Source organism: Hordeum vulgare, chromosome 6H, assembly GCF_904849725.1.
Source record: "Hordeum vulgare subsp. vulgare chromosome 6H, MorexV3_pseudomolecules_assembly, whole genome shotgun sequence".
NCBI lineage: Eukaryota > Viridiplantae > Streptophyta > Magnoliopsida > Poales > Poaceae > Hordeum > Hordeum vulgare.
In genome coordinates, this window is record NC_058523.1 from 348,078,453 (window position 1) to 348,099,624 (window position 21,172).

The following is a 21,172-nucleotide window of genomic DNA, read 5'->3' on the forward strand; positions in this document are numbered from 1 at the left end:
TTTTGCTTATTCGAGGAGTTTCAAAATAGATTTTAATTTGATTCTTTTTGCTAATGATCACTAGTGATCTTATTTATCAGTGGTAAAAATTTCAGAATTATTTGAGTATTTTAGCTCATTGTTTCTTGTGAAACAATTTCTGTTTCACCTCTTTTAGGATTATGGCTATTTCCTTTCCTATAATTGTTTTTAAATTATTTTATTTTATATTTCAGAAAGATTATGTTTTGTTTCTGTAAGTTACCAGTAGGTTTGCAACAAGTTTTGATTTTTATTTTTTTATGTTATCATGAAATCAATTCTAGTTCTCTAATAACTTGCAATTTGTTTCTCCACTGTTTCAAATCCCGTTTGGAAATACTTTCAAAAAGTTTTGTGAAAAATAATTTATTTTATCTTAGTTAAATTTATATCTTAGTTCCCTGTTATTATTTTCTGTTGGACAAAAACTATTTAGTGTTTGATGTAGTAGAAGACTCCCTAGTCTTATTTGAAGTTTCCTTCGGATTCTTATTCACTCTCTCCTTTGTTTTGATTGCTAGAATGATTGCTAGTATGAGTGCTTATGTGAATGATATGTTTGTTATATAGATTTCATCGGAGAGTGACGAGTAGTCTATCAAGTTATTTCTCGAGAAATTCTTCTTCGTCAACATCGCCAGGCAAGTCACTTGATCATGTATCACCTATGTTTTATGCATCGTAGTTCTACCATCCTATGCCCAATTGCATGTTGACTAGGTACTTGGAAATTATGGTTACATATTGTAGTATCATGTGGTAGGCACCCAACAACCCCGTTACTAGGCCCGGGACGACAAATTTCATATTGCAATGCTTGAGTAGACGGGATTCTGGTTGAGAGTTTATCACGAGTGATGCGAGGATACTTTAATAACCAAGACCGATTAAGTCAAGACTTTTCAAGACCTCATGATGCAATGCAACTCTGGGTGAAGGACGGTTGATCGGCTCCCTGGAGAAACCAGTGGATGACCCGGGATGCTGGAGACGGCCATGACATCTTGCGGAAAGCTTCACCCAGGCTCAAAGAGACGGACGGATATTTTCAAGACCCAAGGCTTACCTGCACAGCCACAAGTCATTATGGGCACTGGCTTGGTTGGACAACGCGGCGACTCTGGACAGGCGGTGCTAGCAGATGTAGAAGAACGGTAGGATTGGATGGGCACCGACAGGGATTCAGAGGGACCCGTTGAAAGACCATGTTTTGATCATCCGGTCTTCAAACACCCTGAAGTGCGAGGACATACACGGAGGCGATCAAATCTTGTAGGGAACATGTGCAAAACTCTGCAGAGTACTCAAACCTAATCGATTAGCCGTGTCCACGATCATGGACAACTTGAGCCAAAGGAACTGAAATTATCTGAAATTCTCAACACCATTATATATATTTGATGTGGGTATTATTGACAACATGGGTACGAGAATTGGTTGGTGGAACCATCTCGTTAACAACCAACAATGTAGTAACATTTTGCTTTTAGCCCTGTCTTGATGTAGGAGAAAACTTGCTTTTCGCTAAAAAGTTATAGCCCCACCTGCCATATATGCATATAGTATAGATGATTACTTTTCACCCCTCTCTTATGTGACTTGCCGGCATATTCAATATGCTGACCTACACGGCAGCAACGTCCTATGTTGCAGATATTTTTCTTCGACGAGTAAGAGTACGATTCAGGGTTACGGTCTACACTCAACTTGCCGTTGGTGTTTATTGGGACTCCATTCCCTTGACTGCTTCCGCTAAGATATTTAAGGTATATATCAGTTTTACACTATTTACATGTGATTGCACTTTGATATATACATTGATGTACTGTGTGTGCCAGCATACTGATCCAGGGATGGCACAGATACACAGAGGCTTGACTCATTTTGAGTCGGGCCGCTACAGTAGATATACCCAAAACTACTCAAATCATCGGTGAGAGTGAGAACATAACGATAGCCACCGCGAGCTTCAATGTTCATTGGACCACACACATCAGTATGTATTATTTCCAATAAGTCGGTTGCTCTCTCCATTATTCCTGAGAATGGAGTCTTAGTCATCTTGCCCATGAGGCACGGCTCGCATGTGTCAAATGATTCAAAGTCAAGAGACTCTAACAATCCATCAGTATGGAGTTTCTTCATGCGCTTAACACCGATATGACCAAGGCGGCAGTCCACAAGTATGTAGGACTATCATTATCAACTTGGCATCTTTTGGTATTCACACTATGAATATGTGTAACATCACGATCGAGATTCATCAAGAATAAACCATTCACCAGCGGAGCATGACCATAAAACATATCACTCATACAAATAGAACAACCATTATTCTCTGACTTAAATGAGTAGCCGTCTCGCATTAAACAAGACCCTGATACAATGTTCATGCTCAAAGCTGGTACGAAATAACAATTATTAAGGTTTAAAACTAATATCGACGGTAGATGTAGAGGCAGCATGCCGACGGCGATCACATCGACCTTGGAGCCATTCCCGACGCGCATCGTCACCTCGTCCTTGGCCAGTCTCCGCTTATTCCGCAGTTCCTGCTTTAAGTTGCAAATTTGAGCAACAGCACCGGTATCAAATACCCAGGAGCTACTACGAGCGCTGGTAAGGTACACATCAATAACATGTATATCATATATACCTTTAACGTTGTCGGCCTTCTTGTCCGCTAAGTACGTGGGGCATTTTCGCTTCCAGTGACCTTTTCCCTTGCTGTAGAAGCACTCAGTCTCAGCCTTGGGTCCATTCTTTTTCTTATTCCCGGCATCTCGCTTACCGGGCGCGGCAACGGCTTTGCCGTCTTTCTTGAAGTTCTTCTTACCCTTGCCCTTCTTGAAACTGGTGGTCTTGTTGACCATCAACACTTTATGCTCTTTCTTGACTTCTACTTCTGCAGATTTGAGCATCAAGTACAACTCGGGAATGGTCTTCTCCATCCCTTGCATGTTGTAGTTTAGCACAAAACCCTTGTAGCTTGGTGGGAGAGACTGGAGGATTCTGTCAATTACAGCGTCATCCGGAAGTTCGACTCCAAGCTGAGTCAGACGTCCGTGCAGCCCAGACATTCTGAGAATATGCTCACTAACAGAATTGTTCTCCTCCATCTTGCAGCTAAAGAACATGTCGGAGACTTCATATCTCTCGACCCGGGCATGAGCTTGAAAACTAGCTTCAACTCCTGGAACATCTCATATGCTCCGTGTTGCTCAAAACGCCTTTGGAGCCCCGGTTCTAAATTGTATAACATGTCACACGTAACCAGAGAGTAGTCATCACTCCGTGCTTGCCAGACGTTCTGAACATCTTGGGTTGCCGCGGGAACAGGGGGGTCACCTAGCGGCGCATCAAGGACATAAGCCTTCTTGGATGCAATGAGGTTGAGATTTAATGTGCAGCCAGTCCGTATAGTTGCTACCATCATCTTTCAGCATGTTTTTCTCTAGGAACGCGTTGAAATTGAGGTTGACAGGTGCGTTGGCCATTGGATCTACAATATTTGTAAAGACAACTTTTAGACTAAGTTTATGATAATTAAGTTCATTTAATCAAATTAAGTATGAACTCCCACTTAAATCGACATCCCTCTAGTCATCTAAGTGATACATGATCCATGTCGACTAACCCGTGTCCGATCATCACGTGAGACGGACTAGTCGTCATGGTGAGCAACTTCATGTTGATCGTATTCAACCATACGACTCATGTTCGACCTTTCGGTCTCTTGTATTCAAGGTCATGTATGTACATGCTAAGCTCATCGAGTCAACCTAAGTGTTTCGCGTGTGTAAATCTGGCTTACACCCGTTGTATGTGAACGTTAGAATCTATCACACCCGATCATCACATGGTGCTTGGAGACAACGATCCTTCGCAACGGTGCACACTTAGGGGAATACGTTCTCGAAATTTTATGAGGGATCATCTTATTATGCTACCGTCGTTCTAAGCAATAAGATGAAAAACATGATAAACATCACATGCAGTCATATAGTGACATGATATGGCCATTATCATCTTTGCTCCTTCGATCTCCATCTTCGGGCATCGCATGATCATCATTGTCACCGGCATGACACCATGATCACAATCATCATGATCTCCATCATCGTGTCTCCATGAAGTCGTCACGCCAACTACTACTACTACTATAGCTAACCGTTAGCAATGAAGTAAAAGTAGTAAACACATGGCGTTGCATCTCATACAATAAATTAAGACAACTCCTATGGCTCCTGCCGGTTGTCATACTCATCGACATGCAAGTCGTGAATCCTATTACAAGAACATGATCATCTCATACATCACACATGTAACATCACAACCTTTGGCCATATCACATCACATGTCAAACCCTGCAAAAACAAGTTAGGCGTCCTCTAATTGTTGTTGCAAGTTTTATGTGGCTGATTTGGGTTTCTAGCAAGAACGCCTTCTTACCTACGTGACAGCCGCAACGATGATATGCCAAAGCTATTTACCCTTCATAAGGACCCTTTTCATCAAATCCAGTCCACCTAGAGTGGGAGAGACAGACACCCGCTAGCCACCTTATGCACCTAGTGCATGTTGGTCGGTGGAACATGTCTCACGTAAGTGTACGTGTAAGGTCGGTCCGGGCCGCTTCATCCCACAATACCGCCGGAACAGAATAAGACTAGTAGCGGCAAGAAATTGACAAAATCATCGCCCACAACCTTTTTGTGTTCTACTCGTGCATAGAATCTACGCATAGAAAACCTGGCTCGGATGCCACTGTTGGGTAACGTAGCATAAATTCAAAATTTTCCTACGCCATATTCAGATCTTCCTATGGAGAGACCAGCAACGAGAGAGGGGAGAGTGCATCTTCATACCTTTGAAGATCGCTAAGCGAAAGCGTTGCTAGAACGCGATTGATGGAGTCGTACTCGCGGCGATTCAGATCGCGGTGTGATTCCGATCTAGTGCCGAACCACGGCACCTCCGTGTTCAACACACGTGCAGCCCAGTGACGTCTCCCGCACCTTGATCCAGCAAGGAGGAGGGAGAGGTTGGGGAAGATCTACGGCAGCACGACGGCGAGTTGTCGATGGAGAGACGAGGTCTCCCGGCACGGCTTCGCCAAGCACCGTGGGAGAGGAGGAAGAAGAAGAGCAGGGCTGCGTCGAGAGAGAGATGGAAAACTGTGTCTACAATGGCCAAAACCCCCGCTATATATAGGGGGAAGGGAGGGTGGCCCCCCCTTTAGGGTTTCCACCCCTAGGGGGCGGCAGCCCTAGAAGGGGGGAGGGGGTGGCGGCTAGGAGGGGAGGAGGGGGTGGCGCACCCCCTGGTTGGCCTTAGGCCCACGTGCGCTAGGGTTCCCCCTTCCCCCTCTTAGACGCCATGGGCTGGGTGTGGGGGGCGCACCAGCCCACCCACGGGTTGGTTCCCTCTCACACTTGGCCCATGTAGCCTCTTGGGGATGGTGGCCTCTCCCGGTGGGCCTCTGAAACCCTTCCGGTGGCCTCGGTACTTTGCCGGTGGTGCCCGAAACATTTCCGGGGTCCAAACCCATCCATCTTATATATCAATATTTACCTCCGGACCATTCTGGAGCTCATCATGACGTCCGGGATCTCATCCGGGACTCCGAACAACCTTCGGTAACCTCGTATAGCAATTCCCTATAACCCTAGCGTCATCGAACCTCAAGTGTGTAGACCCTACGGGTTCGGGAGGCATGTAGACATGACCAAGACACCTCTCCGGCCAAGAAACATCAGCGGGGTCTGGATACCCATGGTGGCTCCCACATCTTCCATGATGATCTCATTGGATGAACCACGATGTCGAGGATTCAATCAATCCCGTATACAATTCCCTTTGTTTGTCGGTATAGACCTTGCCCGAGATTCGATCGTCGGTATACCTATACCTTGTTCAATCTCATTACTCGTATGTCTCTTTACTCGTTCCGTAGCACGTTATCCTGTGACTAACTCCTTAGTCACATTGAGCTCATGATGATGTTCTACCGAGTGGGCCCAGAGATACCTCTCCGTCACACAGAGTGACAAATCCCGATCTCGATTCGTACCAACCCAACAAGCACTTTCGGAGATACCCATAGTGCACCTTTATAGTCACCCGGTTACGTTGTGACGTTTGATACACCCAAAGCACTCCTACGGTATCCGGGAGTTTCACAATCACACGGTCGAAGGAAAAGACACTTGACATTAGAAAAGCTTTAGCATACGAACAACACGATCTACTGCTATGCTTAGGATTGGGTCTTGTCCATCACATCATTCTCCCAATGATGTGATCCCGTTATCAACGACATCTAATGTCCATGATCAGGAAACCATGATCATCTATTGATCAACGAGCTAGCCAACTAGAGGCTTGCTAGGGACACATTGTGATCTATTTATTCACACATGTATTATTGTTTCCTGTTAATACAATTATAGCATGAACAATTGATGATTATCATGAACACGGAAATATGATAATAACCATTTTATTATTGCCTCTAGGGCATATTTCCAACACTACAATTGTATTCCCAGCTGGCCTGGTTTGAAATACCTCGGTGGAGAAAGTCGTAAACTGATCGTCATAATAAGAGAGAGCTCGTCTGGAATCCGAGTTCACTTTCAAAGTCGATAGAGGCTACCCCACGTTACATGGATGGGTTTGTACTTTCCCAAACCTTGCCGTAATTATTCAAATTTTCGGTTTTCCCGATTACCGTAAAAGGCTGGGAGCTTGTCACTAGCCCCCACATACAAAATTCCTAAGGCTAGGTGAAAGAGATAAAGCCACATAGTCCAATTGCCTTGTTTCCCTCATGTACTACCGCCCTCGGGCACCGATACGTCGGCTAAGGATAACAGTGCGGACAATGAAACACCCTAAGTAGTCTCTACATGGGGGTTGAGCCGACGAGTGGGAGCTTTTTGATTAAAAAGTCAGCATAGTAATCAAAATAACACCAAATGTACTCCATCTGGGGCATACAGTTTAACAGATAAATTGTTCTGAAACGCACTAACAAATATTTATTCTAATATTACATCTTTCGAGCACTCGGACTCGATCACCCGAGCACCATCCGTAGCAGCAGAGAAATACACCTCGGGCGCCTATGCTCCTTTCCGGCACGTGATGGATCAGTGGCCATCTTAAGGGGCTTTACCCCCGGCAAGTGCACCATCGTCCGAGCAAAGGCCATCCGAGCTCCTTCCATGCAAGCAAAGCGTTGTAGGACTTCAATCCGGGGCACGACGTCGACCAGCTTCTGCACTAACACGAAGTAACTGCTCGGCAAGGGTTCGGCACGCCATAGCCGAACACAGAGGTCCTTCATGGCTGGCTCCGCCATCCTTTGGAGTTCCATCAACTGTTTCATCTGATAGCTCATACTAGGGTTGAGCTTTGGAGTTTCAAATTGGGCCCAAAATAGTCGTTGCTCGGCATCCCCATCATGAGTCGCAAAATGCTTGGTCGTATCTGCCACACTCTGTGGGAGGTTCGTGAAGGCGCCTGCAGAACGCCATACCCGCGTAAGAAAGGCATACTTGTTTCCACCAAAGGCACATTGCAGTAAGTATTGCTTACCAGTTGCCATAAGCTTGGCTTGGCGCATTTCTTCTTCATAGAACCTCCACTCCATCCGCTCTGATTAAAGCTCAGCGAACAGTTTGGTGTGATCAGCCACATGCTCTTTAGACTTCTGCTCCAAGGCCTCACACTTTGAGCTCGCCTCTTCCACCTCCTGCTGGATCTCCGTCACTGTGGCCTCATGTTTGCTGCTGGCGACCTGAAGAGCATCCAGCTCGGCAACTTCTTGTTCGACCGCCACTTTGCTAGCAAAGGCCTCTCGTTTGGCTTTCTCCACCTCGGGCATGAGCTTGTCAAGCTCTTGGTCTTGGGCTGCTAACAAAGTTAGAATAAATAGAGTCAATTCGCGCGACGAGGACGCTTCTTTTAAAAAATAAAGGACGGTATGAAGTTTTTTGCCTCAACTTACCCTGCTTCTCGTTCAGCCGACCATTTATGCGGTCAAGCTCTTCATCAGAAACTTTGAGTTTCCGGTTAAGCTCAGCTATTTCCAACGCATTGGCGTTGGCAACCGAGGACGAGGCCTGCAAGGTAAAAAACTGTATGATAGTCCGACTCTGAATTATCGGGGCAAACACTGCTCAGTCCAAATCATCAAACAAAATAATTTAATCAAGTCTCCACGCTATTTTTTGTTTTTTCACACAAATTTTTAAGCCACGGGTGAGTTCTCCTTTCCAACTCATCCATGTCTCGGGGACTCTTATACCCATAAAAGTGATATATATATATATATATATATATATATATATATATATATATATATATATGGTTCGCATTTTCTTATATTTAAGGTTCTCTCACGCATGCACACACACACACTACTGGAAATCAGTATTTTGCCATCAGCCTAGTCTTTGCCGTCTGCTAGCTGATGGCAAAGATTGTCTTTGCCGTCAGCTTCAGCAAAACAGAAGGCAAAGCACAGGCTGATGGCATACAGTCTTTTTGCCATCTGTCACCTCTTTGTCGTCTGCTAGCGGACGGCAAATAGTCCAGAGGCAGACGGCAAAGATGTAGATAGGCCCACCTGACCAGGGGGTGGCTAGGTCAAACAGGAGTCGGACCTTTGCCGTCTGCTAGCAAACGACAAAGAGTCCGGAGGCAGACGGCAAAGCGCTAACTCCGTTAACGGCTCCTTCCCCCCCCCCCCACCCCGCCCCTCTCTCTGTGTAACGGCTCATCCCCGCGCGCTCCTCTCTCTGTAACGGCCGCCAGGACCACCGTCGCGCCGCCGCCCCCGTCGCGTCGCCGCCCCTGCCGCCGCCCCTGTGGCGCCCCACAGCCGCCCCTGTCGGCCCTGTCGCCCCCGCCGCCGCCCCTCTCTCTCTCTCCCCCACCTCGCCCCCGCTGCCGCTGCCGCTGCCCCACCACCGTCGCGCCGCCGCACCTGGCGCCCCTGGCGCCGCCCCGCCACCCCCGCCACCCCGGCCCCTCCACAGCCATCCCTCTCGGTGAGCCCCCACACCCCCACCCCCACACCCCCACCCGCATTATTTTTTACTAGTTTTATTATTTTGTAGTAGTTTTAGTAGTTGTTATTGTTAGTAGTTTTAGTGGTAGATTTAGTTAGGTTAGTAGTTTTAGTTAGGTTAGTAGTTTTAGTTAGGTTATTAGATTTAGTTAGGTTAGTAGTTTTAGTTAGGTTAGTAGATTTAGTTAGGAGGAGAAGAGGAGAAGAGGAGGAGGAGGAGTACAAGAAGAGGAGAAGAAGAAGAGGAGGAGGAGGAGAAGAAAAATAAGAAGAAGAGGAGAAGAAAAAAATAAGAAGGAGAAGAAGAAGAAGAAAAAGAAGAAGAGAAGAAAAAAATAAGAAGGAGAAGAAGTAAAGAAGAAGAGAAGAAGAAGAGAAGAAGAGAATAAGAAGGAGAAGAAGAGAAAAAAGAAGAAGAAGTTGATTTTTTATTGTTTGGTATTTAGTGGTAGCTAGATTCTTTTTTAGTTACTTAGTGGTAGATTCTGTTTTTGTTATAGTGGTAGATTATGTTTTTGTTATTTTTTTGCTGTTTAGTGCTATCTAGGTTTAGCGATAGGTTTAGTTAGCTTGGTTAGTTAGGTTAGTTAGTTAGTTAGCTTACTAGAAAGAATAGGAAGAAGAAGAAGAGGAGGAGGAGGAGAAGAGGAGAAGAGGAGGAGGAGAAGAAGAAGAAGAATAGGAGGAGGAGAAGACAAAAATAAGATCACATGTTTGGTATTTAGTTTTTTGGAATTAATTAGTAGTTTTAGTGGTAGATTCTGTTAGTTAATTAGTAGATTTAGTGGTAGATTCTGTTAGTTTATTCGCCCATCATTATTGCTTAGGTTCAAGACTACTTCAAAGAAGATCACATGTTCTTTTGTTGAAATCAAGTCTGTCAAAATAATGTATCGCCTATATTTATTGGTACCGGAGCAAAACATGACAACTTAAATAATATTGCCATCCTCAAATGTAGAAAATATCGAAAAATTTTATATAAACTGAAAAGTAGTATAGGTAACCTGGAAAGTCCTCTGGACCAAAAGGGCAACTTCTGGACCTGCGAACTTTGCGTGGTAGGTGCATGTCCATGCAGCAGGGTAATTTCCCCAACAATGACATAATTAGTCCATTTAGCTCTTAAATACCATAATAAGCTCAAAATGGCATAAGAACCTTGGTTAGCTCATTAATATTATATGTTTAGCTTGTTTTCCTCTAAAATGGGATAATTAGCCCATTTAGCTCAAAAAAGACATAATTAGGTAATTTAGCTCCAACAAGAGGAGAAGAGGAGAAGAAATAGGCAAAATGAAAAGAAAGAAGAAGAAGAGAAGAAGGAGAAGGAGGAGGAGGAGGAGGAGAGAAGGCCAAGGACCTTCTATCCTTCTCCTCCTCCTCCTCCTCCTTCTTCTTGATTTCTTCTTCTTCTTCTCCTCCTCCTCTTTCTTCTCCTCTTTCATATTATCCTTGCTTTAATTAACCCAACAATGACATAATTAGCCCATTTAGCTCCAAAATACCATAATAAGCTCAAAATGGCACAAGAACCTTGGTTAGCTCATGAATATTATATACTTAGCTTGTTTTCCTCTAAAATGACATAATTGGAATATTTGTGTTGATCGGGTGGATTTACATGTGATAGTTGTCTCGTCGCTGTGAGGTCTGCTGTGCGAAGACCTGCCCGTGCGTTGTACGAGCTCCGCCCCTGCATTCGTGGGTCAGTACAAATTTCATCTCCTCCCCGCCCCTTCATTTACTGTGGCTCGGTTTCCGGATGAAACTTTCTAGATTTAGGTAATTCAATTAATTTATCAGTATGTGTGACCAGTATGCGTCTCCCGTTCGAAAGGGCGACATCTATAAATATGCATGTCTTTGCATATTTATAACCTCCATCCTTTCGAATTGTCCAACATTATCCATGGACAGCCCGAGTATGTGTAGATTGGGTTCATTTTCCCGTATGCTGTGCTCTGGATCCGATGTGGAATTTCGTCAGTGCCTCCCTGTTGTTCTACGGATGCACATCCTCCCTGTTTATTGCGGAGACGTGTATCAGGAGAACAGCGGGGAGGTGCTGCCGAAATTTTGCGTTGGATCCGGAGCAGAGCATGGGAAAACGAACCCAATCTACACATACTCGGGTGGGATTAGGACCTATCTTTACCTATTAGCATGTAGGTTGCCTGGACGTAATAAAAATGGCGAACCTGATTAACCGATGAATATAAATGCTAAATTATATATAAATATATTTCTTCTGTCTTTAGTAGCTACGCAAGATGAGTGATCGTGTGTGGATGTATACCGGTCACCCTAGTCAGAAAGAGATGACGAAAGAATGGTTTTTAAAAACAAAGGAATTTGTGAAAGCCGCATTCGCAAATGGCCAGGAAAGAAACTATTGCCCCTGTCCTGGATGCGACAACTATAAAAAGACGACAGAGGCTGTAATGATTAAACACCTGCAGAGGAGGGGTTTTAAGCCTAATTATACGGTGTGGACATTTCATGGTGAGTCTATACAACGCACAAGAGTTGAGGTGGTCCGTCGTCGCACGGACGAGCATGGTACTGGGATCGAAGACATGGTGCAAGACTTTGATGATGCTCGGGATTCAGAAAATGAGATGGAGGAATCTGCAAAGGCCTTTTATGAAATGTTGGAGTCTTCAAAACGTCCTCTCCATGAGCACACTGAGCTCTGTCAGCTGGATGCAATTGCACAAGTAATGGCTCTAAAGGCTCAGTTCAACTTGGGAAGAGAATGCTACGACGCGATGATGACACTATTTGGATGTTTCCTACCCAAAGGCCATGTCATGCCTGCAAACCTGTACCAGTCGGACAAAATACTTCGTGTACTTAAGATGCCCTATGAGAAGATAGATGCATGTGAGAAAGGATGTGTCTTATTTAGGAAGGAGTATGCACACTTGGACTATTGTCCCAATTGCGAGTCTTGCAGGTATCTTCTGGTAGACAACGGTATGGGTGAGAAGAGGCAGACCAAAATCGCAGTTAGTGTTCTTCGGTATATGCCAATCGTACCAAGACTTCAACGTCTTTTCATGGTCGAAGAGACAGCCAGACAGATGACATGGCACAAATTGGGCAAAAGAACCGAACTAGATGCGGATGGGAATAAGATGATGGTACACACATCGGATGGGGAAGCGTGGAAACATTTCGATGGATTGCATCAGGATAAAGCGGCAGATCCAAGGAATCCTCGAGTCTGCGCCACCACGGATGGTTTTAATCCCTTCGGCATGACGGCAACCCAATACAGTTGTTGGCCTGTATTTGTCATTCCACTCAATCTCCCCCCGGCCAGATTATGCAAAGAAAGAACATATTTCTGACGTTGATAATTCCAGGGCCCAATTATCCAGGGAAGAATATGAATGTGTACCTGCAACCGCTTAAGGATGAATTGGAAGAAGCTTGGGAAAATGAGGTCAAGACATACGATGCCGCTAGAAAAGAAAACATCAAAATGCATGTGTGGTACATGTACTCTATGCATAACTTGCCAGCGTATGCACTATTCTCTGGATGGTGTGTGCATGGAAGGTTCCCGTGCCCCCAATGCAAGGCAGCTCTTCAGTTTCATTGGTTGCAGGAGGGTCGGAAGTATTCTTGCTTTGACTTGCATAGACAGTTCCTGGATCCTGACCATCAGTTCAGAAAAGACAAGAAGAACTTTACCAAAGGTAAAGTTGTCAAAAACTTGGCACCACCTGCGTTCACAGGCCAACAGATCCTGGATCAGTTAAACGCCCTCGAGCCTGATCCAGAGCGTCCAGGGTATTTCAAGGGGTATAATTCAAAACATGCCTGGACTCACAAGCCATGCTTCTGGGATCTGCCTTACTTCAAAGACCTCCTTCTTCCACACAATATCGACATGATGCACACTGAAAAGAATATCGGAGAGGCTATTTTTGGTACATTGTTCGACATAGATGGGAAGACAAAGGATAATATTAAGGCTAGAGTCGATCAAGAGACACTATGTCATAGACCGTTACAAAACATGCGAGAAGGCAAAGGAAAGCAGAAGTGGTCGAAGCCAAAGGCCTGGTTCAATCTTGGAAGGCCAGATATGAGGGAAATTATCTTATGGCTCAAAATGCACTTGATGTTCCCCGATGGGTATGCAGCGAATCTAAAGAGGGGAGCGAGTCTTGAAAAAATAAAAATCTTTGGTCTCAAGAGTCATGATTGGCACATATGGCTAGAGTGGGTAATGCCGGTGATGTTATGTGGCTTTATTCCTGAGGATGAATGGCTAGTACTGGCGGAGCTGAGCTATTTCTTCCGTGTTCTTTGTGCGAAAGAATTGTCGCCTGGCGTGGTAGAAGACATAAAGGAGTTTGCACCGGAGTTGTTGTGCAAGTTAGAGAAGATCTTTCCACCGGGCTTCTTTAATCCAATGCAGCATTTGATTTTACATCTACCGACCGAGGCAAGATTGGGTGGGCCCGTGCAAGATCGTTGGTGCTATGCAACTGAGAGGATGCAGAAGACCCTTCGAGCTAAATGTAAAAATAAGCGTAGAATTGAAGCATCGATGGCTGAGGCATTCATTACTGAGGAGGTGGCAAACTTTGTGACAGCACACTACGAAGCCAAAAATCATCATCTGCATAATCCGAAGCCTCAGCACAATGATGGAGACCCTAAAAAAGGTGGGTCCAACCTCAGCCTATTCAAAGGGAAGCTCGCACCAGCCGGTGCTTCGAAACCAATAACGTTGGATATCGAAGAATGGCGGAACATTTCGTTGTATATCTTCAACAACCTAACAGAAGTGCGGCCGTACATCGAGTGAGTTCTCGGCACATTTTCCCGTAACTTCTAATTCATTTGAACTGCTCTTATTCCCGGATATTTCAAACAGCCGTTACGTCGTCAAATTCTCGGATGGAGCGGTGATCGAAAATGATTCCGTCGAAGATATGAGCTTCTGTCAAAGACAGGAGGCGGCTATCCCGGTTTCATCTCTTGGTTCAAACAAACGGTAATTATCAATAATGGACCATTTCATTCTTGTCTAACTTGCGGCTAATGCAACAACCGTTTCGTATTAAACTTGTAGGCTAATTCTGAGTCTATGGACGCTGAATTGAGACAAGTCGCTAATGGTTTTGACTATAAGGTCCGTTCATTTGAGAAATACAACATCAACGGGTATCTCTTTCGTACCTTTGGCACAGAGCTATCTATGCCCGACCGGAAATCTACAAATTGTGGTGTCTGTGCTATCGGCGAAGGTGTTATCGAGTATTATGGAAGAGTTGAAGCAATTTATGAACTTCAATTCTATGGTGAAAACCCACCAAACGTCGTAGTCTTCAAATGTTATTGGTTCCAGCCGAAAAAGACTAGAAGGACTCACGAACATATAGGACTAGTCGAAATCAATCCAAACACCCATTTTGATGTTCCCGATGTCTATATTACGGCTCAACAGGCGACCCAAGTTTTCTATCTACCGTGGGCATGCCAAACGGATAAGAATCTGGAAGGTTGGTATGTTGTTTATGAAGTGCCGTCACATGTCAGACCACCTCTCCCAAATGAACAGGATTATGAACCTCACATTAACCTAGACACATATGATGGAGAATTCTTCCAAGAAGCACGTCTTTCCAAGAAACATTTCAAGAACCGTCGTGCTTCATCCAAGAACATGGAAGTAGACAGCGACAATGAATCCGACTCCAGCCCTGAGCCGGAACCAGAAGACCTGGAACTCGTAGAGGTTACTGATGCGGATGACCTGTCAATGCTTCAATGATTAAAGGAAGGCCTTTCACAACTTCACGCCGTTGAACCCGATGAGCACGTCATTCATGAAGACATGCATGATAGTGATGATGATGATGCATTTATTGATGATGATTATTAGTTTGTAAGATTCACAACTTAAATTATATATTTTTTAATCTTTATTATTCATGTACATATTATTATTCATGTCAGTCATTCAATTTTTTTATGTTGTACTAATTTCTTTTAATCTTTATCATGGCAGGTGTTGAAAGATGGTGGGCGCGGGTCCAGAGCGCTCGACGGGTTCTTCCCAGGCGCCCCGCACGAAGGGTGGTACTTCCCTTCCACCCCTATCTCTCCATAGAGCCTTGGCAGACAGTCTTTCGACACCAGCCGGGGGTTCTTCTTCATCGGCAGCATTCCCACTGGGAGAGGTGCTGGTCGGGTAGGGAGGAAGGGGAAGGGTACAGGGAGAGGTGGTGGCCGCGGAAGATCCAGGAGGACTGTTGAGCCGTCCTCGCCACCACCACCAGCTCATTCACCCGAGCATAGGACTAGTATTGGCGACCCGTTTGCGGAGGAGGCTACGGGGACTCCGGTCCAGGAGCCTGGTGTTCACGGGCATTCGTCCCATGAGACTCCGGTCCAGGAGCAGCCTCGGGTCGAGGTGCATTCGGCCCAGGAGCAGCCGAAGGAGACTACGGTTCCGGAGGCTTCACCCGACGTGGAGAGGCCCGGATGGGAGCCTTGGCCGGATCGTACCGAGTTGTCGGATTGGACCGAGGGTCCGGGTGGCTCAGGGGGCGGGGATGAGCTTACGGATAGTGAGGGCGATGTGCAGGTGGACGGGGCCACCGTGTACAAGCGTGGTAGTACACGTCTCCCGGTCGCCCCGGCTACCCGCGAGCAGAGGCCTGTGATTAAACCTGAAGGAGATAGGTAAGTACATTTACCCTTTTTTTAGCTTTTGCCTTCAAGTTTGTTCAAATATCTGATGCGCTGACCTTATCATACTGCAGGGGATGGGTACACCCTCTTGGAGTCCGCAGGCCGAACTCCGTCCTTGCTGTGCTTTGCCGGACAAATTTCCCGGGGTTTGTCACGTTGCCTGGTGAGGTTCCTACACTAGGATTTACCTGGGAGCACTACCAGGCTGCGCAGACCCCGCCGGAGGAGATTATAAATGGTGTCTTTTGCCACACAAGGGCCGAGATGGTGATCAAGAGCTTTTGGGTAAATTATCCTTTTACAGAATCTAAAATTAACAATATACCTAATTATTGTACTAATCGGTGTTTTCACGTTTGATTGCAGACCTTCTATAGGTGTGAGGATGGATATGAGGAGGAGGCGGCCAGGGTTCTCGAGGTCGAGTGTAGGCGGTTACTACAGAACTTGCGCCACGAGGCTCGGCCGCAGGCTATTCGAGATTACTACGCCACGCGTGGTATTAAGAAGGAGAAGAAGGATTGCCGCAGAAAGTTTCTGAAGAAGGAGCAATACATGAAGGTAATTACCTATTCTTAAGTCCTTCTATGGAGTTTTCTTGATTTCATTCATAGGCGTAGCGCTGAAAACTCTTTCTAATAACTTACAGATGCCCCCGAGATGGTGTGCGGATAAGATGGATTGTTGGGAGGCGTTGGTTGATGAGTGGTGCACAGCCAACTGGCGAGCCATCCACGAGAATGCGAAGGATCGGCGTAGCCAAATGGTTGGTGTGCCACACCATCAAGGCAGCGCCAACTTACTTCAGTTTGGACAAAACTGGGTATGTGATTTGCTTCATGATTCATGCAATTCATTCTTGATGCTAATATTTTGTTCCTCTCTTTTAGGCGCATCACAATAAGACTGAGATGCCACACTTGTACGACCTTTATGGCATGGCCCATACTGCCTCGTACAAGAAGGCGAAGGCATTCTCTGAGTCTGACCTGGATGATCCCAGTAACTTCACCAACATATCATCCCACCAGAAGCTCGTGGCATACAGGGACGCGGGGAAGGCTACGAAAGGGGATGACTTTAACCCTAGCCAGGAACCTTTGGATCCAGAGCTGGTGATGATATCTGGTGGCGGGAGGCCCCATGGCTCGATAGCCATTGGAGATGGGATAATACGTTGTCCACTCACTCTTCCGGAGATCAAGGTGCGCCAGTCAAGCAGATGTCCTGAGATAACGCCTCGTCCACGGCCAGTCAAACTTGCCATCGAGGTTAGTTGTACGGACTAAGAACACTTTCATCCATTTCATTATGTGTGTCACCATAGATCATTACTGTGGTAACGAGGAATGGTTTTTCAGGCTGCTCTTCAGAAAGAGAGAGCGGCAAACCAGGCTGCTCTTGAGAAAGAGAGATTGGCAAGCCAGGCTGCTCTTCAGGCTGCTCTTGATGAGAGGGACGAGACCACGGCACGATTGCTTGAGGAGGAGAAGGCCCGGAATGAGGCGGGTCAACGGGCTCTGTACGAGCTTTTTGTGGTATGTTTTTTTCACATTAGCCAAATCATGTGTGTAATGTCTGTTTCAATACTAACTAATACGACCCACTCTTCAGGGTCTGTGCGAGAAGAGCGGTCAAGTCCCTCCGCCGATGCCCGTCTTCTCTTCGATTGGCACGGTGAATTTCATTATAAACTAGTATTAATAATTGAGTGTCATCATGCTAACTGAGACATTGCAAAATATCTTTTCTGCAGAATAACACCCGAGCGGCATCGCACGACCCTTCTCCAGGGCAACCGTCTCCAAACGAAGCCGGCGCGAGCAACCGTGGTGTTTCTCCTCCTTGATGACCACTACGGTAAGTTTCTCCTCCAAACTTAGCTTGTTTTCCTCTAAAATGAGATAATTAGCCCATTTAGCTCCAAGAAGACATAATTAGGTAATTTAGCTCCAACAAGAGGAGAAGAAATAGGAAAAATGAAAATAAAGAAGAAGAAGAAGAAGAAGAAGAAGAAGAAGAAGAAGAAGAGAAGAAGGAGAAGGAGGAGAAGGAGGAGGAGGAGGAGGAGGAGGAGAAGGAGGAGAAGGCCAAGGACCTTCTAGTCCTTCTCCTCCTCCTCCTTCTCCTCCTTCTCCTCCTTGATTTCTTATTCTTCTCCTCCTCCTCCTCCTCTTTCATATTATCCTTGCTTTAATTTCCCCAACAATGACATAATTAGTCCATTTAGCTCCAAAATACCATAATAAGCTCAAAATGGCATAAGAACCTTGGTTAGCTCATTAATATTATATACTTAGCTTGTTTTCCTCTAAAATGGGATAATTAGCCCATTTAGCTCAAAAAAGACATAATTAGGTAATTTAGCTCCAACAAGAGGAGAAGAGGAGAAGAAATAGGCAAAATGAAAATAAAGAACAAGAAGAAGAAGAAGAAGAAGAAGAGAAGAAGGAGAAGGAGGAGGAGGAGGAGGAGGAGGAGAAGGCCAAGGACCTTCTATCCTTCTCCTCCTCCTCCTTCTCCTCCTCCTCCTCCTTCTTCTTGATTTCTTCTTCTTCTCATCCTCCTCCTCTTTCTTCTCCTCTTTCATATTATCCTTGCTTTAATTAACCCAACAATGACATAATTAGCCCACTTAGCTCCAAAATACCATAATAAGCTCAAAATGGCACAAGAACCTTGGTTAGCTCATGAATATTATATACTTAGCTTGTTTTCCTCTAAAATGACATAATTGGAACATTTAGCTCAAAAAAGACATAATTAGGTAATTTAGCTCCAACAAGAGGAGAAGAGGAGAAGAAATAGGCAAAATGAAAAGATAGAAGAAGAAGAAGAAGAGAACAAGAAGAAGAAGAGAAGGAGAAGGAGGAGGAGGAGGAGGAGAAGGAGGAGAAGGCCAAGGACCTTCTAGTCCTTCTCCCCCTCCTCCTTCTCCTCCTTCTCCTCCTTGATTTCTTCTTCTCCTCCTCCTCCTATTTCTTCTCCTCTTTCATATTATCCTTGCTTTAATTTCCCCAACAATGACATAATTAGTCCATTTAGCTCCAAAATACCATAATAAGCTCAAAATGGCATAAGAACCTTGGTTAGCTCATTAATATTATATACTTAGCTTGTTTTCCTCTAAAATGGGATAATTAGCCCATTTAGCTCAAAAAGACATAATTAGGTAATTTAGCTCCAACAAGAGGAGAAGAGGAGAAGAAATAGGCAAAATGAAAAGAAAGAAGAAGAAGAGAAGAAGGAGAAGGAGGAGGAGGAGGAGGAGGAGAAGGCCAAGGACCTTCTATCCTTCTCCTCCTCCTCCTCCTCCTTCTTCTTGATTTCTTCTTCTTCTCCTCCTCCTCCTCTTTCTTCTCCTCTTTCATATTATCCTTGCTTTAATTAACCCAACAATGACATAATTAGCCCATTTAGCTCCAAACTACCATAATAAGTTCAAAATGGCACAAGAACCTTGGTTAGCTCATGAATATTATATACTTAGCTTGTTTTCCTCTAAAATGACATAATTGGAACATTTAGCTCAAAAAAGACATAATTAGGTAATTTAGCTCCAACAAGAGGAGAAGAGGAGAAGAAATAGGCAAAATGAAAAGATAGAAGAAGAAGAAGAAGAGAAGAAGAAGAAGAGAAGAAGGAGAAGGAGGAGGAGGAGGAGGAGGAGGAGAAGGCCAAGGACCTTCTAGTCCTTCTCCTCCTCCTCCTTCTCCTCCTCCTCCTCCTTCTTCTTGATTTCTTCTTCTTCTCCTACTCCTCCTCTTTCTTCTCCTCTTTCATATTATCCTTGCTTTAATTAACCCAACAATGACATAATTAGCCCATTTAGCTCCAAAATACCATAATAAGCTCAAAATGGCATAAGAACCTTGGTTAGCTCATGAATATTATATACTTAGCTTGTTTTCCTCTAAAATGACATAATTAGCCCATTTAGCTCAAAAATAAGGAGAAGGAAGAAGAAGAAGAAGAAGAAGAAGAAGAAGAAGAAGAGAAGAAGAAGAGAAGGAGAAGGAGAAGAAGAAGAAGGAGGAGGAGAAGAAGAGAAGAAGAAGGAGAAGGAGGAGAAGAAGGAGAAGGAGCCCTCCTTCTTCTTCTCTCCTTCTTCTCCTCCTTCTTCTCCTTCTTCTTCTCTTCTTTTTCTTCTTCTCCTCCTCCTTCTCCTTCTCATTCCCCTTCCCCTCCTCCTCCTCCTCCTCCTTCTTGTTTTTCTTCTCCTTGTTCTCTTCTTGCTTCTTCTCTTTCTTCTTCAGTTTAGCTTATTTGTCATATATATGTTGTTGTTCTTCTTCTTCTGACTTTCTTATTCCCATTTTGCAGATTGGATGTACTACATGCATGGAAGCTGGCGTTGGAGTGCTTTAGTTTCCGTTTTTATTTGAGTTGATGAACAATGTGGAACTATATGTATATATATATATGGATGAACAATATATGTGCAACTATATGTATGTATATATGGATGAAACTTTGTATGTGTTGGTTCTTTTGATATATGGGATGTACGTTGATGAACAAATGGCATTGATGAGATTTATATGTATATCATATATGTGTTGTGACCTATTTATGATATATGTGCTATGAATTATATGTATATGTGCTGTGAAATAGAAAAAATAAATGAAAATGTGACAATATAGGCTCTTTGCCGTCTGCCAGCTGATGGCAAAGACCTTTGCCGTCAGCTGACCGATGGCAAAGGTGCCACGTGGCGCCCAGCTGTGCAACCTGAGCAGTAACAGCTGGCCATATAGTCTCTTTGTCGTCTGCTTCCTGGGGGCAGACAGCAAAGAAGAGGGCACAAAGGAGGGGGGAGGAGGAGGCAGACGGCAAAGAGTGGAAAGAGGGGGGAGGGGAGGACACGGCAGACGGCAAAGATGGACGGGGAGGCAGACGACAAAGCTGGAGGGGGAGGGGAGGGGAGGAGAAGGCACACGGCAAAGATGGGCGGGGAGGCAGACGGCAAAGATGGAGGAGGAGGCAGAAGGCAAAGCCTCCGTTAACCCCTAACGGAGGCAACGCCTGTCGGTTGCCGTCTCAAGCGCTTTGCCAACTGCTCCTAAGGAAAGCTGGCGGCAAAGAGCTTTGCCGTCCGCTTTGGGGGGCAGACGGCAAAGAAGGTCCTATGCCATCGTAGGCTGACGCAGAAATTTTGCCGGCCGTGACAATCTTTGCCGTCTGATGGGGTCATAGTCCTAGGGTAGGGTCATAGGCCTGCCATACAGGTCCTACCCAAGGACTACCCCACACAAAGGACAGGGCCCTAAGTCTGTCCTGACTGAATTAAGGAGTCCCCAACATTTAGTCGGTAACAGGTCCTCAATCATCCAGTCGGAGACTAGCATT